The sequence below is a fragment of the Lepisma saccharinum genome, chromosome 8, assembly GCF_977018435.1.
Source record: "Lepisma saccharinum chromosome 8, izLepSacc3.1, whole genome shotgun sequence".
NCBI lineage: Eukaryota > Metazoa > Arthropoda > Insecta > Zygentoma > Lepismatidae > Lepisma > Lepisma saccharinum.
Genome location: NC_139236.1, coordinates 53,478,107 through 53,494,922, shown reverse-complemented (window position 1 = coordinate 53,494,922; position 16,816 = coordinate 53,478,107). Strand labels below are relative to the sequence as shown.

The 16,816-nt window shown below is 38.9% G+C and overlaps 1 protein-coding gene across 1 annotated transcript in view; it reads left to right on the top strand.

Annotated features, from left to right (window-relative positions):
- The first annotated feature begins 3,821 nt into the window (after nt 1–3,821).
- LOC145991467 (uncharacterized) overlaps nt 3,822–16,816 on the top strand; it is a 33,781-nt gene continuing 20,786 nt past the window's right edge. The window contains exon 1 of the mRNA XM_083127473.1: nt 3,822–3,968. The gene's annotated coding sequence lies outside the window, so the exon portion shown is untranslated. The remainder of the gene's footprint in view (nt 3,969–16,816) is intronic.

Sequence of the window (16,816 nt, the reverse complement as noted above, 5' to 3'; positions counted from 1 at the left end):
GTCGATTTTTCCTCTAGAATTTATCAATCAGGCATTACTTACTAGGAACCTTGATTGCTGGATGTTATTTCTTTTTCCAAAAATTGTTATATTTTTTTTAACTTTTCGGGGTTATTTTCTCCAAAATTCGCGTTTTAATTTTAGCTCACTCTTCCTCAAATATATACCTAATTTTTTTAAAAAAGTACATTAATTTATATGTCACATTGCTACGGCTGTTCGTGACAGTTTCATGCATTGGAAACGATTTACGAGGAAATAATTTTCCATTACTTCTCGCCCATTTGATCTCCGCCAAAACCGCGTCCATGAATAACATGCACCATAGTTTCTTCGGCTAATTTTTTTGAATACGTGTACGTTATACGCAATAACAAAACTCTTTCGTGCAACGAAGTCAATTTAACATGTTGTACTACATCTCAAAGCATTTTATGAAAATAGCATGAGTGGCAGTTTCATGCAGTTTCTTGACTAGGACAGTATATTTTTTGAATAGCACACCTGTGAGCTGGACGCCGTTATTGCGAACAAATTCGTGTAGACGTTCTCTGAAGCTTAGCTCGGCCCAGAGTTGCATGAGAATCCCAGCTGCCGTATTCTGGATGTTGCTCTTCAATGGGGCGATGTTGACGTCCCGAGGACGATTTGATGGTTATTTGACCATCAGATTCATTTGCAGCACCTCACAGGTGTGCTATTCAAAAATGAACTGCCCTTGTCAAGAAACTGCCACTCATGCTATTTTGCTAAAATACTTTGAGATGTAGTACATCATGTATTAAATTGACTTTGTTGCACGAAAGAGTTTTGTTTTTATTTGTAATTTAAAACCGTCAGGTTCGGTTGCCGCATCTTGTGGTACATTTTGAAGCCTAAATCACTTCAAGTGTTAAATTTTCGCGATATTTTCGTTTTTTAAGCACGGGTTATAATTCGCATTTTTTGCCAAATTCGCGTTATTTTGCAGGGGAGGTGAATAGGAGCCCCCCAAACTTTTCCCCATATTTTGCCCCCGCACTATGGCTTCTTAATACTAAGCCTTGTTTACCAAAATAAAGTAAACTTTCCTTATCCCCTTTCCCCTAAGTTTTGGCACCCAATCGCCGCTATTGTTTCTCGGTACTATAATGTAATCTGAGACACAGACAAACTATGCGAGCTAAATGACAAATAATTTCACAAAATATCACCTCATTACATATAGGTAGTTGTTTTTCATTTTGTTTATCTAAACTACAATTTAGATAGAAAAAAAAACATGATGTCGTATCGTGCTTGCTAACCACTCCGCCACGGAGGTCTACGGCATCACAGAATGGAAATGTCATTCTGTACCTTGATGTTCGTTTTTAGATAATCGATTTCAATAGCATATGTTCTTATTGGTTGACAGTCAGTCTGAAAGGCTTTATTTAGAACTGTTCCTAAAATGAAATTCTGGGCGTGAACCAGGAACGTAGCTAGAATTGATCTCCAGGGGGGCTGACGGGTTATGAGGTGGGCTTTATAAACCACGTCCATTTTTCAAAAGTTTAACAGTATTAAATTAAGGTAAATATGTGCGTGTGCTGTGTGTGTGTGTGTGGGAGTGGGTGTTCATTAAATTAATATATCACACAGAAAATTTAGAAATATTATGCAAATACATCGTTTTTTTTTCCAATATCTTCTAAAACACGACATCTCTAGTATTGATTGAATGCTACGGGCCTCATCCCTTACTACCCACTTCATACCACGATACCACTTCTGTTGATGTAGATATCTGTCCGATGCTTGTTTTCTCTCAACGGCCAGAAAAATCATATTTGCCAAACGCTTGCTACATATTGACAGTCTCTTTGTGGTATTGATACGGGTTCACACAGAGAAAGCTGATTCACACAACGACTGTATGCAGAAGCCATTATGCCAGCAAGTAGATAAGCCATTCTAACTTTGTATAGTTTTAAAAGGCATGGGGGGACCCACTTTCTTCAGATATGCAGTGGCAACAAATAGTTCCTCTTTTGACGGAATAGTGATTCCAGAGTCTAATAAATATTCAATATTGTTCAATTGAAGGGGCTCAGCTGATGATATAGCTCCCATAAGTTGTTTTTATTGCTAAAACGTTTATTTATTTATGTTAGGACAAGATCTAAACACTCATAGTCCATTTGTGTATAAGATATGTGTTTTTTTTCTCCCCAAATACGTCTGTGGAAACAAAATGTTATAATTGAGTATATTTAGCAATATCCTCCTGAATTTCAACCTCTTAATGCAGTGCATTACTTGGTGGTAGAATACCGTTTTGATTGATTGCTTGATACGCGTTATTTTAGAAAACTATGCAACATAGAACTTTGTTTGAAAAAGTGTTTAATAGCAGACGCTTCATCCAGATGTAACCGATCGTTAAAGCAACGGACATATATGGAATTAGATCCGACCTCGGCGCTACAACAGCAGGAGGTCTCAGTTTTGAATCCCGCCCTGGGCATGGGTGTTCTTTGTGAGTGCCCCTTCATGAATTTAATCATGTGATCATTCATACTCATCCTCGCGATTAGCCAAAAGTGACAGAAAAGTGAAGTAAAATAAACCAAATCACTCTATCAAATAATATGAAATTAGACAACCATGGCGTTTCTTGATTATAGTTTGCAACGTTTCCTTTTCTCACTTGTAACTGAAGCCTAGAGAATCTTCCATTACTTGTCGCTACTTAGACTTCGGCTCATAAACAAGATGAACGAATGTGATAGTTGCTCTTCGTGTTCTGTGAATGTATTTCAAGTTATGGTCAAAATAATATCCGCTGTCTACAATTTCACTAGTAACTGCAAATAAATTTTACGAAATAGTTCTACCTAGCGTTAGAAGGAGTTGACGGCGGTGCCAGGGGGGTTCAGCTCCCCCTGGCCCCTACCTGGCTACGGGCCTGGCGTTAACTACAGATTCGAGATGAAACATAACGTGTTCTCCGACGTCAATTCCCTTAAGCGTTGAATTCAATGTGTTGTTCGTGTTTCATTTGATAATGTATGGACAGCTTGAAAGGGTGTGGGGGAAGGGAGAGTTGATCACGTCTCACAAAGAAGAGCACCCGTTCCCCGTTTGTAAAAAAAAAAAAAAAAAAAAAAAAAACTATCGATATGTGATATTATTACCACGCACACAATATTCTGTTCTAATTTTCGAACTTCTGAGATTTCCTGTGCATCACTTAACTTTCCAACGTTTCAGAAGTTCATTCATCATCATCAGGAATTTCATTAATCTGGTGGATTTAAACAAAAATGTTATGTTAAACCATACTACCGCTCAAATGCAATTGAGACCTGTGGAAGTCATAAACCCCCCCGACAAACAATGTCTGGATTCACCCTTGGTCAGAGGCTTCGGGTTCATCATTTATCTTCATCAGCACGACAGGAGAAAAAGAGGGAAAGCAGTGTAAAAAAAAACCGATACAAGAAAAACCCTTTGATTTACGATTTTATGTCGTATATTTTTACCATGAATCATGAATAAAATGTCTTACTTTGTCGATCCAAATATTCGTGGTTTAACAGTGCCATAAGATAACTAATACACCACCGAGAATATATTTCTCTCTGGGCAATCGTAAATACATCATTGATGAAACAACATGGATAAAAACTTACAATCTCGATTGTATAGCAATTTCCTTTGCCTTTCGATAATGTTAAACACAACACATATAGAAACACAGATTATGATAATGATATAACGTTGCTGTGCAAGCAAGGAATTCTCATCGACAGCTTTCTGGAAACAGTCGTCTGCTGTTAAAAGTATATCACGTGACATATACCTGGCTAGAGGGAGCCACCAGTAATCCTTGGAGCTGCTTCCACCAGACAGCAAAAGGTTACTACGCCTGGGGAGAAACGCATAGATAGTCTTCGACAAGTGGTTATAGGGGCAGTGCAAAAAAACGATTGTTCCAGAATAAGGTAAGTGTAAATATCTCACAATTGTTAAAATGGTGATTAATATTTTGCGAGCGATTTGCTATCAACAGTGAAGCTTGCACATGCAAAGAAATTTCAATTTGAATGTTGCTTCACGAAGTTGTTATTTTGTTCGATTTCGACGTAACTGGAAGTGAAATTTAAGAACGTAATACCCGATACAGATTTACTGGCTTCAACACTTAGGTTTCGAAACCTAAATAATCTAAACGATAATACATTTGGTCGGTTGTCAGTTATTTGATTTCAGTAATTCCGCAATCCAACGTCAGACATGAAATAACTGCTTGAAAACTCGTAATATTGCTTTGTTCAAAGCAATACTAGGAACTTGCTGGAAATAGATCCTTAACGAAAGACTAAGTTCAACTGAATTCAATTTTAATACATTAATAGATGTCTAAAATTTTCACGGACTTCGTTGTGCAGTTATTTAACAATTATTGAAAGACATTTCATTGTTAAATATTGGGCAATATTAACTTAACTGTTGTATAAACATTATTTTTTTAAAGAATCTAGATTGTCCTGTAAAACTATACAGTCGAATGCTTCCCCTTCATATAGCATGCAGCCAATGGAACCGTTGACCCTCCAGAGAATTACGTTGATTTTTTTTTGACAGATTTCTATATTTTACGTGATATAAAATTGGTTCCAGTGTGCAGAAAACACAAATAACTGTGATATTTGATCCAAAACTATGGCCCAGTAAGTAAAAGTCTGCAATCTCGGTCTACTTTCGCCGCTATCTATTAGTAAAAAGGGGTCCTGGGCTAGGTTACGTTTACAGGATCTCTAAGCTAATATTGTGATCTAACAATTATATATTAAATTATTACGAAACTTCGTACCCAGTAAATATCATACTTCTGAGTTCAATGGTGTCACCTAACAAAAGCAGTGGCGGCGATTGGGTTCCAAAATTGGGGACTGACAAGGAGAGTTTACTTTTCTTTGGTCGATAAGGTATAGCATAGTGCAGAGGCAAAAATGGCAAAAAGTAGTGGGGGGGGGGCGTGCCCCTAATGCATTGAAATTTATTTTTCTTGTCTGTATGGTAGTAGCAAGGGGACAGAACAGTCCAACAGATGGGGGTGGGAGGGACATTATCACTGTGGCACTATCCGATAGTTGTTGGGTGTCGTAGCATGGCATTTTGTCGGACATTCTGAAGGAACATGGAAACAAAAAGGGCACTATGCAACCCTGTAATTTGTTGAATGTCGTGGTACAGCATTTGTTGGATGAACATTTAGGCTCCATTGATGCATAAGATTTTTGCCTGATATCGCCGTCTGACTAATGTTGAACTTCGACAAAATGTTCACTACAACGTGCGACAAAAATCGCATGCATGGCATTCTAATGGAATTTATTTTTGTTGGATGTCTCTGACTGCAACATCTGACAAAAATTCCATGCATAAACAGAGCCTTGTACATCAGAGTTTCTGGTTTGGTACAACATTTCATTGAACAAACTTTTTGCTCCTTATATCAATGCGATTTTTGTCGAACGTATAGCAGTTCGATACTTGTCATTCTGCGAAATCCGACAAAATCACATGCATTGCGCTCTCATGAATCGATGTTTCTTGGATGTTCGGAACATCATGTTCCAGTATGACATTTTTAGTCATTTACGACGTTTGTAGAATCCAATATCCAACAAAGGTGGAGCCTTAGTCTGCTGCACCACTGCAAATATGCTGCTGGAATTTTATTACTCTCCTGGCTCACTTAATCTTTTTCAATGTAGAAAAGCGTACAAAGGTTTTCTTTCATCATACAGGCGTAATACTGGTTTTGCACAGGTTAACATTAGTTTACAATGACATGGAACTAATTCCATGTCAAGAAGAATCCATGAAATCGGGATATATATATATGTTGAATAATGTCACGAAAAAGTGAAACCGAAATTTGCATTGGTAAACGTCATATAAATTTGACAAAGTGCATGATGTTCTCAACCTAAAGTTTTCTGCAACACTCGTATTGCAATTCACGCCCCCCCCCCCTATTTTTGGTCCTGTTTGTTTAAACTTGTGGAATGTCCAATGTTATGAAATTATAATAAATACGTAAATATTTTAATATCATAATTACTCTAATCATTCAATCCTAAAAGCATGTCACTTTCTTCAGTAATTGACGTTTCTCTGCCAGACCTGCTACATTTTCAATTTTCATGTACTGATTTATACGATGGGCGTCCATAAAGTAGGTTCCAATTAGTAGGGACCTTGATTTTTCGCAAACGCGGTAATAGTCAAAAATGTCAATTGCTGCGAAGTAGTGTTTATGAATGTGATGTGTGTACAATTTTTCACCCGTTCGAAATAGCGAAATAACTAGAATTTGGCATTAAATATGAATTGTTTGTATTTTTCGCTAATTTTAAAAATGTGCTTTAACAACGAAAAATACTTCGAAATCCAACATTAATGTCTTAAAGGCTTAAAGAAACAAAATGTGCCTATTTGTGTATCTAGAACGCACAAAGTTTTCCAACATTTTATGAAAGTGAAAACTATAGGGGTATGCGGGATCCCGAAAAGTCGATCGGAAAAACATTTTCTAGCCCGATTCAGACTTCGGGAAATTACTTCCCCGACTTTTCGGAATCCCGAGCAGACGGGAAATACCGAATAAAAAGTCGTTAATTCTCAATGTTTTCTGCATTGTAAGTGTCTGAAACTTATCGGAAATTGTTAGTTTTTATTCCAGAAATGCAAAAACAATCACTTAAGGTGAAAACTACTTGTAGAATTCGAGATTTCCAGAGCTTCGGGAAGTCGGGAAATTGCGAATTTTTCCCATCCCGACTGCCGGGATTTAAAAAACTTCCCGTCCCGACTAGAGATTTTGTCCCGCACAACCCCTAGAAATCTATAATGCATGTTGTACGTGGAATAATTCTGACAACCACATTCAATCAAATATTTCCCAAGATTTTCTCAACGTCTATCAGAACAATTTACACTACAGAGCAATGTAGCAGGGTTCACATAGAAGCCGCATCATCATTGTCACTCGAAGTGTTTTGAATCACCGAGCCAAGTGGTGAGATTTTTGAGATCGAGTGCTTACCTACCGCCAGACACTCATCCAGGAATTCCTTTCGGGGGGGGGGGGGGCGAACACAATATTTTTAAGGGATATAGATAGAACCTCACAATTGTATGTTTAAGGCCAGTAGTGGCGATTGGGTTCCAAACCGAGTGGGGGGAGGTGCAAGGAAGCTGTTTTTGCGAAGCTGTTACACACGCACGGGATGAACAATCCACGCGAGATTCAAAGTGTGGGCTGCGAACGGGATGCTGACAGTTCTCGAATATTTCTGATTCGAGCCTGAACACCACTAATGTGTCTTGTCCTCCCATGTTTGCAGTTCTTATAAAAGCCGAAACCCACCAAATTGTTCATATTCAGGCCTAAGCATTCGCAAGTGTTCAAAATTGTGTCTAAGCAGTCTCGTCATGTATCGGCACGAAACAAAGGATGTCTTCTCGAATACAGCTGGATCGCGAAACAATTAATGCAGTGAAAACCCTTCCGTTCCCAACACATCGAATGTTTAGTCTCCCAATGTGATCAAATGCTTACTCATTTATTTCCAGTGACGTAACCAAGGGAGGGTTGGTGGGGGTCATAACCCCATTTGACCTTAAAAAAAATAAAAAAGCGTCAAAGACAGGAAAATACTGCAAAATGAGGACTGACCACCAAAAATAGTATGCATAACCCTCCCCCTTCCAAATATCCTGGGGATGCCACTCTTTATCTCGGACATTTTTTTTTTTTTTAAATAAACTCACCAGAAGTTTTTATCATTTCGTATTGGAGACTGAAGTAAGATGCGTTCTTCCTGCAGGTTTGGATATTATCCTTTTGGGTGTCGCCTGCCCTCGCATCTAACCGTAACAAAGCACTATTTTTTTTATCCTTGCGACTTGGATCTTAAAGAAGTTAGAAAGGTTTCAGACCGAAGGGACACTTGATGTCGTTTGGAATGAGCCAATCAACAGCAACCTTTTTCTCACCGTAGCGACATAAAAGGCCGCACAAACCTACGTTCGACTTGTGAAATCTCCTTTATTAGGCCACTGTCAGTCACCTCGAAGCGGCAGCTCGTGTTGACTACAGAAGTAAAATGTCTTCTTAACCGGTGGGAATGCTCCTCAGTTTTCTTCTTTCTCCTTTATTTCATGTGTTCATTATATAGGTAATATCTTACCATTTGACACACACAGGACACGTACTATGTAGACATTTTAGTGAAAATGCAAGTCAAGGGTGGCTCAGTTGCTAGAGCAATGGCACGGTGTGCCAAAACCCTGATTCGGGTTCTGGCAGAGCCTGCAATTTCCGCCAAAAATGTTTACATATGCAACATCTTGCTTTCTCTTCTCGACATTCATAAAATTTTCGGTTGTCCCTTTATGGTAGTTAAGTGTTTGTGTGCGTCGAATTCAGTAGGCTTAAAAAAAAGTATTTCTTTATGCTATGAAACTCTCGGACTGCATACACGAAATTTGGTCCGGGCACAACTAAATCATCATTCAAAACTTTGATTTTCAGTTGATCTGTGCAGCTTATTTCTTTTTTAATAAACCGCTCCAATACCCGGTACTGCTGAAATATTCACTTTAATAGAGACACCTTGGATCTCTTCGGCCCTCGACTCGAACTAGCACTACAGTCTCCGGAACTTCGGCTGTCGTCAATTTCTTCAGCTTTCGACCCGAACTGGAACTAATAGTAGACTTCGTTACTTTACGGTATTTAGTCCTTTTCATTTTCGAAGCACTAGATCTTATAAAACTACCAATGGACACTGACTGATTACTAATAAACTGTATGAACTGTCACACTTACCTTTGAAGTTTCATTAACCGATTCTGTTGTACAGATCAACCGGGAAATTGAATCAGTGTATTTATATCCTCATTATATTCTAGAACGTCCCGCAGATAAAACGATTCGTTAATATTGCCAGTAGTTAGACTTCTTATTCAAGAACGTTTCCTCTAGCGTTTTCCAGATATTAAAATTTGCAACGAATCGTTCTACTTGTGGCGCTACCTTTGTTGCGCAGCTTCCAAATTCTGACAAGTCTTTACGGAGTGCTAAAGTTCGCTGCGACAGCACCGAAAGCGCAAGAGAAGTTTACGTGCAATATTATGAACAGGGTTATAGAACATTCTGTCTTGCCTTGATAATTATTTCTCTGCTTAAATTATAGTCACATTATTCAAGAAGACAAAAACCTAATTTTATATAGTATAAACTGAAATTATCTGGGGGCTGCAGCCCTCTGATCGCCACCTTGGATACGTGCTATTAACAATAACAAGGTTATAGAACATTCTCAAGTCTTGCCTCTATAGTTATTTCTCTTCTTAAATTATTGTCACATTATTCAAGAAGCCAAAAATCTAATTATATGTAGTGTAAACTGAAAAAATCCTGGGCGGGGAGTCGAGCCCCCTGTATCACACCTTGGATACGTGCCATTATCAATAACAGGGTTACAGAACAGTCTTGCCTCCACAATTATTTCTCTTCTTAAATTAGTCACATTATTTTTTTTTCACACCAAGAAATCAAAAACCTCATTTTATCTAGTGTAAACAGAACTTTCGGGAGGGACTCGAGCCCCCTAAGGCCCCCTTGGATACGTACCTGCCTACCGCCACAGGGAAGTCGTAACATCGCCATTTGTCGAGTGAGAAATAATGGAAAATAACTATCTCTAAAATCAGATACAACATATCAAACTGTCGCCAATACGTACACCACGTGACCTATAATTTAAAACTGTAGTTTAAGAACACCATGAAGGTATAATTTTAGGTATAGGTAAAGGTGGTATTATGAGCCATTCATGTATTATGAGCCCCCCCCCCCCAATATCTGTTCATGGAGTGGCCTGAACCTGACGGCGACGATTTGAACTGATAATTTAGTAACGCTTTTTTGCCGCCAGAGAGTTCTCGTTCAGTTGCAGCTGATAGTTTGAGTGAACGTGTTCTTTTTGTTTTCTCGATCTGAAAAACTTTGAAAGGTGTTTTGCTTTTAATTGCAGTACTTATTCATTTAAATTCATCCTAGTTCATTATTGCATTGGATAAAGCATGTTTAAAAGATTGTTTTGTGTAGATACTATGTAATTTTGCAAGTAACAAAGATTCGTTATGGATGTTCCAATTCCAATATGGCAAGGGTTGTAAAATGAGCCTCCATCGTGCTTGGTATATGAGCCCCCAAACTTTAAGGGGCTCATATTATATACACTACAGGAGTGGTTTCAACTTTGTCTTTTCAGATGTCACCAAAAGTGCTAGGTCAAAAAAACAAGACCAAAAGAAAAAAACTGGAATACTGAAGATGGTCAAGACTGTAAGAAACAAAGATATGGGATTGAAAAAGGCATCAAAAATGTTTCTTGTTCCAAGACCTACTCTTCAAAGACTTGTTCGAGTTGACAAACCACCAGAAGAAGCCGCTTTAACAAAATTAGGGAGAAAACCTATAATGGGCGAGGAGCTGGAAACAGAGTTAGTAGAGTATTTACTTATCATGGAAAGTAAATTCTATGGTCTTACCAGACAAGATGTTCGTAGGGTAGCTTACCAACTGTGTGAAAGAAATGGAATTAATCACCTATTCACAGAAGAGGGGTTAGCTGGTAGAGTTTGGTTCGACCACTTCATGAATCGTCATAACAATATTTTATCTCTTGACACCTGCTGCGACATAGTTTTCAAGAGCAAATGGCTTTAACAAAGAGGCAGTCTTCAATTTCTTTGATATCCTGGAAGTCGAGTACGCCAAACACAACTACCCGGCAGATAGAGTATTTCATGTCGTTCAAAGCAAAATCCCTCGAATCATTGGGTTGGGTTGAGAGGAAAAAGGCAAGTGGGAGCTCTGAGTTCTGCTGAACGGGGGTCTCTCGTGACAGTAGTCTGCTGCATGAGTGCAGGGGGAACTTTTGTACCTCCTATCTTCATTTTTCTTAGGAAAAATATGTCTGAGCTCCACCTGGGGCAATTGGTAGATGTCACCCGTCCGGATGGATACAAGCAAACTTTTCAGACTGACTAACGCACTTTATTGACAAAACTAAACCCTCAAAAATTACCCTGTTCTCCTTATTCTAGATGGCCACAACTCCCACACCAAAAACATTGACATTGTGAATCTTGCTCGAGAAAATGGCATATCCATTGTAAGTTTACCCCCACACATATCGCATAAACTGCAGCCTCTTGACAATACATTTCTTGGCGCTTTGAAACATGACTACAGTGAAAACATACGCAAGTGGATGCTTCACAGTGAGAGACCTGTTGGACCCTATGATGTTGGACCCTATGATATTGCCGAACTATTGGGAAAGGCTTATTTGACTTGCCAGACCGGATCCATTGCTGTGAATGGGTTTCAGGTTACAGGATTATATCCATGTAACCAGAATGTTTTTTCTGCTGTGGACTTTGCACCTTCCTCTCAAGTGGTACTGGATTTGGAAACCCTGCAAAAAGGCAAAGGGAAAATACCTAAATCCTCAACAATGCAGTAAGAGGACAAAACACAGGTACCGAAACTCCACAAGAAGATGGTCAAAATGCATCTGGCACGACAATTGCAGAATCAAACCGCGCTGGAACTGCAAGTTCACCAGTTTTGGAGAATGTGCAAGTAACAAGATTGCAACCAGCTGCTGCAGATTTGGCATGGGCAGGGCCTTCCGGTCTGTGTAAAGATAAGCAGAAGAAGATTCTGTGTCTCCAAAAGATATCTGGCCTGTTCCCGAACCAAAGAGGAAAGTTACTAACAAAGGTCCTAAACCCTCCAAAACAGCTTTGATTACATAGTCTCCGTACAAAGATGCTCTGTTGGCTACTGGAGACAAAGAAAGAAGTCAGACTCAGCTGAAGGGAAAATAAAACTGAAGGATATAAAGCAAAAGATGATCAACAGCCTACTGAAAAAAACACAAACTAAAACAAAGCATGCAGTGAAACCGAAGCTTCATCAAGATTCAGATGAGGAATCCTGTGAATAAGATATCGATTCTGGGGAAAATGTCTTAGAAACACCAATCGGAGTGGAAAGTCCCGGTGATGAAGAAGCAGTTTGTCTGTTCTGCGAGAGTCTATTTTCAGCAGATGATCGAGGAGAACTATAGGTCAGTGGCGGCTGGCCAAGTGCAACAAGTGCAGATGTTTTCACCTAATTTTCAAATTAATATTGACATTTTTCATTTGCTTGTTAAATTAAACTATTTCCCAGCAGAACGCACACGATAATACTCAAATAACACGCCGCTCGGCGCTACGCACGTATTGAGTTCGTCCCAACCCAAGAGCAAACACCGCTAGGTTGCGGAAAACTTAGCCGGTTGTCATGGCAGCGGTGACGTCACCTAGCGTTGGCCTTGAACGGGTGTCGCCTTCTAGATGAAGCAGTTCTCTCGTCGGAGAAAACATCGCATCCAGTGCTTGTGGCAAAATCTTCGCGTTCTCGCGAGATCTTGTTCCGCGTGTGTGTTTCGCGTTTCCTATCGTGTGTTGTGTTCATGTGTTGAGCTGTGGTTTCTACAATGAACACAGTAAATGACTTAGTGTGTAATTTGTTGCAGACACCATTTTCCAGATGGACGGATGAAGACAAAAAAGACGTTTTAAATTGGGGGGCACTGGCACTTACTATTTGTTTTCATTGCCTATAAATATACTTCTTCACCTGTTATTTTAGGCACGAGCCGCTACTGCTGAGGTGCAATGTCTCATCTGTGAAATGTGGGCACACAACGACTGCGCTGGATGCGAGAAGGATATTTAAATTTGCGACTTTTGTAAATATACATTACAAAGAAACAAAATAAAACTTTTCAAATGGTTTCTTAATGACCCTTTCAATTCATTTTTAATTACCCTTACAATTGGTTTTGCATTGATTTTTTCAATGATCTTGTTATGAACTCTTTTATGGTATTTCACATCATAATATCTTTTCTAAGGTTTTGTAATGAATAAAATGTTTGTATGATTTAATTTGTCATACACTTTTCTAAATAAGTTATTCTATTTTTCCTAGGGGCTCATATTCCCAGCACAAAACTTTTTTTTCACAAATTGACTTGTTTTGTATTTTTTTTCATATCCTTAAAGTTGCTCAAATTGGTTTATATTTTAACAGTAGTTTTATCAAATGTTGTAGTTAAAATTATCATAAGAATCTGAACAAAAAAGTTAAAAATCAAATTTAAAAAAAATACAAAACAAAATGGGGGCTCATAATACCACCTTTACCTCTATATTTGCCACAAAATGCGCTAAAATGAAAATGTGAATTTTGGGGAAAATAACACTGAATAGTAAAAATAAAGAATAACACAAATTTGGAATAAAAACAACAAAAGTTCAAGGTCCCTACCGAGTAGGCATACGTATATAAAACAAGAATATCAGTAGAATTAGTGACTCCTAATCTAATTTTCGGCATAATCACCACTGTTGTTCTGGCATTGGTCGTAGCATGACACTAAATTTTGTCCCCATGGCACTGGAACTATCTGTACTGCAGTATAGCTGTCAAAACCTTGTCCTGCCAGAAATATCTTCAGCTGAACAAGGAGATGAAAGTGGGTACATGCAAGACCAGGACTGTACAGGGAGTGGTCAAAGATGCTGGTTTCTGAGCATGCAAAAATCTGATTACCACACGTACCTTGCAGTCTGTGGGAGACTGTATGAATGCTGCCATTTTTAACCTAGAACTGTCCAGTAATAATGGTATAAATACATGTTGGCAGTTTCACAGTACTGTGAATGTTTGTACTGAAGGAGAAATCCCATTGATAATGTAAGGAAATATGACACTGTTTTGTGTGATTCAATTGTTTCACTTGTGTGCAAGGGTTAAGTTGTTTGCTTTACATAGAACAGAGAAGTAGGTTTGTGAATTGAAAAATGAGTCTGCACTCATGGTTCTTGCAAGCAGAGGGTTCCAAACCTCAGTGGAAATATCAACGCATAATAACGAGAAAGGCTAAAGAGATTCAAAAACTACAAAATTCCTTTTTGCATCAATCACTTCACTCTATCTCATTTAGTCTTAACTTTAAAAATAATCAATTATTGTATTGAAAAACAATATTAAAAAATCCCGTAATTCCTCCCTTGCTTGTGAATAAAACGTAAAAAAAAGTGATCCCCTGTGCTATGCACCACGCCATGGAGGCGTATAGGGGGTGTGGGGTTAGGGCCTCACACATTCTTGATCACGGCCGAAGTTGGGGTTGATGTGATCAATACCACGCCCCCGGCCACCTTTACCCCCCGGAGTTTCCTCCAGGTACCCACTTTATACGACGCTGGGTGGGCGCCGGAGCCACTTGAACAGGTGGGAAAATTCCAGGTTCTCCCCCGCCGGTTTCTCGCATGGTAGTCAGACGCCCTAACGACTGCGCTACCGCGGCCATTGCGAGTAGTAATAATTTTCCAAATTCACTATTTTGCAGTTTGAATGCAAATCCTAAAGAAATGAAGGCAATTTCGTGGAAGCTAATATAGGTACTTAATATACCTGGATCTGTATGACATTCTTATTTCAATTTGCAAAAACCTGAATTTAGTTTATAATTGTCAGGGAAAATCTAAATTTTTGTCCTGGAAAATCAGGGAATTTCATTTCTGCTTGTCTGTAGCAACCTTTTAAAAGTAGTAAACAAAATCTCATCAGAGAATACAAACCTAGTAACACTGTAAAACTCACAATTCTATCATATTTAATATTTAATTATGGATTTCTCAAACAAGAACATATTTTAACCTGTTCTTCAAGCAAACTCAAAATGACTTATCATTTCGGTAGATTTAAAATAAATTTCGAATATTTATAGTAATAACACCTTCATCCAGACATACAAAAATGTCTTAATTTTACAATTTTTATTAACGTGTTTCTCCTCCCATCCAGAAATTACTGATATAAAATCGAGCGTGCAACCAGTCTGGACATGGACTCAAGCCGAGGTGCGAAAAAGCATGTTATTAGGGTGACCTACCAGATTATACGCATTGTTTAAAGCTCAACCTCCTACAGTGTGGCCTGCCTGTAGAATGGAAACTTACTCCTTGTACGGCCTACAGGTAGATTATACGCATTGTATTGGGTTACGGTTTAGCTCGTGGACATATTTACTGTTGGGAGACGGCCTACTAGTAGATTATACGAAGGGTATCCGTATTCTTTGGCCTACTAGTAGATTATACATTTCACAACAGTCGATGCAGAAATGACGTCATCTTTCGGCCTACTCTGGTAGATTATATGAAGGGTGATGTTCATCGTTAGTTAATTTTTCATTAAGGGATAAATAAGCAGTGTTTAATTACTGTCTTCAGCTTAGCATTATTAAATTATTAAAGTAAATAACGTTTAACTAAGCTTTATATATTATAAGCTTATAGTAAATTTCTTTTGCTTGTTGATATTACTCTTTACTAGGAAAGCAGATTTAAATGTTCCTTGAATCGTTAAATTAATGCCCCATCGTCCCCAATGTCAACGCAGTTGTATTCCAATGTCCTAAAAGAAAAATAAGGTCCCTTATTCTCCACTGGACGAAAAATTGAATGGTCACTGTCCTCCCTCTCCAAGATGTCTGCAGAGGAAATTCGAACCTGGAACTTCAGGAACGACAAAGTGCAGTGAAATCGTATCAGGAGATATTGTGACTTTGTGTTTGTGCGGATATCTAATTTCACCCCACTGTAATAAACTTGTTAAGTCGACGCTAACTTTCATTATATATATACCCGAACCCTGAGTGTATAAGAACATCATATCTCCGGCTAGAGAAGAGCTAACATCATGGGTAAAACTGAATAATGTTCCCCGTCACAACGTCGAACCCGGTACGTTGCAGTCAAGTACTATTCTGAGATACCGCAATTGCACGTTGTGCCGAGGCCGTATGTGTGGTCGAACCCGGGGCGTTTCAGTTATTGGAGCCCAACGTGGGGCCCGAAGGATTGTTGGCGCACATTGTGTTTATTCCCGAAAGACTTAGAACTGTGAAACGTGGTGTGTGTACCCGAAATACACAGTACAATGGAACTATAGTGTTGATGTCTGAAAGACTTGAAAATTGTGTGAAGTATTCCCGGCGGTGTAATGAACAGTGAGTTTAGTGGAAGAGTTCTGAGGAGTAGATCAAAGAAAATAATGGACTCGCAAAAGTAGTACGGTTGCTGTGTGGAAAGGGGTGACGAAACAGATCACTTCCAGTGTTGCCATTGTTCGAGGCTCTGGCACTTTAGTTGTGATGAACAAGATATGGCCACGATGGTAGATGACGTCATGTGTAATGCATGCAGGTCTGCATCCAACCCTGAAGCAGAACCTGTTGCTACCAGCAGCCCTCTATCGGCGATGTGGTACAATTGATTCAGTCTCTAGAAGATAAACGAAAGAGGGAGAGAGAAGATGATGAAAAGAGACGAGAACTAGAGAAAAAGGATGATGAAAAACGAGAACAAGAGAAAAAGGATGATGAAAAGAAACGAAAGGACGAATTAGATACTCTGATTCAGTCTATAGAAGATGGACGAAAGAAAGAGAAAGAAGAAGAAATGAAACTTCAGGTCAGGTTGAACAGCTCTTTACATAACGAAGTTCTGTGAAACCGGGATGGCTAACTTTATGCAAGAAAAGCTGAAACTCGTAATCGAGAGGGTAGTGGTGATTGAGGAGTCTGTGAAAGCCTATACAGAAAAGATTCAAGCTGTAGAGCAAAAGGAGAATATG